Below are 1,981 nucleotides of genomic sequence, written 5' to 3' on the forward strand. Positions count from 1 at the left end.
TCACTGCCTGAAACAAGACAAGCCACAGTCTGTGTCACCAGAAGAGTGCACATTAAAAACCAGGCCAACTCACTGCCTGAAACAAGACAGGCCACAGTCTGTGTCACCAAAAGAGTGCACATTGAAAACGAGGCCAACTCACCAACTGAAACAAGACAGGCCACAGTCTGTGTCACCAGAAGAGTGCACATTATAAACTAGGCCAACTCACCCTCTGAAACAAGACAGGCCACAGTCTGTGTCACCAGAAGAGGGCATTATAAAAATAATGCTAACTCACCACCTAAAAAAACACATGGCCAGATTATATGTTTGAGAAGTGTGCAAAACAAAATGCAAGAAAGCATACTTTCTGAATTATGTCAAAACATCATAATCACCAAAACAATGCATGAGAAAAGACAGGCAACAGAATGAGTCACTAGAAGACAGAATAATCAATAGGGAAGCATCTTACCAACTAAAAATGGTAGGTTCAGTGCAGAATTGAGTCAGAACAAAAGAAATCATAATTACTTACCCACTAAAACAGTGTGTTATAGGCATATAGAGCCATTGTGAATGGATGACATCTCACCACCTGGATGTATAAACAAGCCAAAAACAAGCATATTAGCTGTACAAGTAGCATAATCAACACCTATTACTTACTTTCTGCAAGACATAGACAGCTGATGATAAGATATGATGTATCATACAAAATAATTGCCCACAAACTAATGAGAACTATTAAAATATATTAAAATGTGAACAATTTGAAGACATACATTCTGTAGGAAAAAACAACAACAAGAATGAAACTCTGCTTTGTTGGGTAATTGTTCAGTTCTTACTTCCTGTGCCTTATTAACAGCAATAAAATGTTATTATGTCTTGGCTTACATTCTGTAAAACAGGTCAATATTTTATGATGATACCTTTGAGTTACTGTTTATCACCACGTACCTCCTATTCACCTTACAGATTAAATTTTGAGCAGTATTATTCTTCTGTTACTTACCATCTGTTGGAAGATCTTGATATATCAGTGAATATATCCCAATTATACACTCTTACTTCATAAAAATCAAGAACTTGTTGAAATAGCTCCATCAGATTCCTTATAACAATTGACTCCTGTGATGTCTTACACATGTTAGAGTGTGATGACCATCTTGAAATTGTAATTACTAACTTGGAACAAATTCTTTGCATCAGTCTTGAACTGTAACAGCCTTGTTCTCTCATGACCTCTAAAAGTCAGCATGGTATTACACCATGTCTTACTCTGAAAAGTCAGTAAATTTTTCATGAGAGTTACCAAAGAGGTCATGATTGTTTCATCCACATTTGATTGTTGCTTCTGAAATCCTAACAGAATATGCTGTGGCCAATTATAGCAAGCATAGTTGGCCACATGACCATCAAAAAAGTCCTTTGAAGGGTATTTTGCCAGATGCTCCAAACAGTGTATGGCCAGATGAAGGTGTTGCAGAGGAGGATCAATAAAATATTGCTGTGATCGTGATTTGTTGGTCAGAAAATCTCGCAGAGATGTGTGATAGAGCATAATAGGCTCATCATCATTTCCAGGAATCTTGATAATGGACTGTACTCCCAAGAGCTCACAAATAACATCTTCATTCTGAAGAAGGAGTAGAGAGCCAAGGAAAGTAATAGATTTGTTGTCATCCAGAATGATAATTGTTCCAAGGATTTTATGAAACTCTGCTGTCCCAGATGCAGAGGAGAAAACTTGTTCATAGAGTGGATCCAGACCATTGACTCCAGATTCCAGCAGTTTTGGCAAGGCTTTGTGAGGCATGGGATATCCTCCAACAAATTTAATCAATGTAGTGGCAAATGCAAATGAACTGCCAGCCTTGTTTAGGAGTACAGCAAGATCTTTGGCAGATGGCCAGGGCTTTGGTATACTCTGCATGACTCGCAAATTCTGGTCATAGATGCAATTAAACTGTTTTTCAAAATAAACTTGGATATC

Source organism: Laccaria bicolor, genomic scaffold (genome assembly GCF_000143565.1).
Source record: "Laccaria bicolor S238N-H82 LACBIscaffold_3 genomic scaffold, whole genome shotgun sequence".
Lineage (NCBI taxonomy): Eukaryota > Fungi > Basidiomycota > Agaricomycetes > Agaricales > Hydnangiaceae > Laccaria > Laccaria bicolor.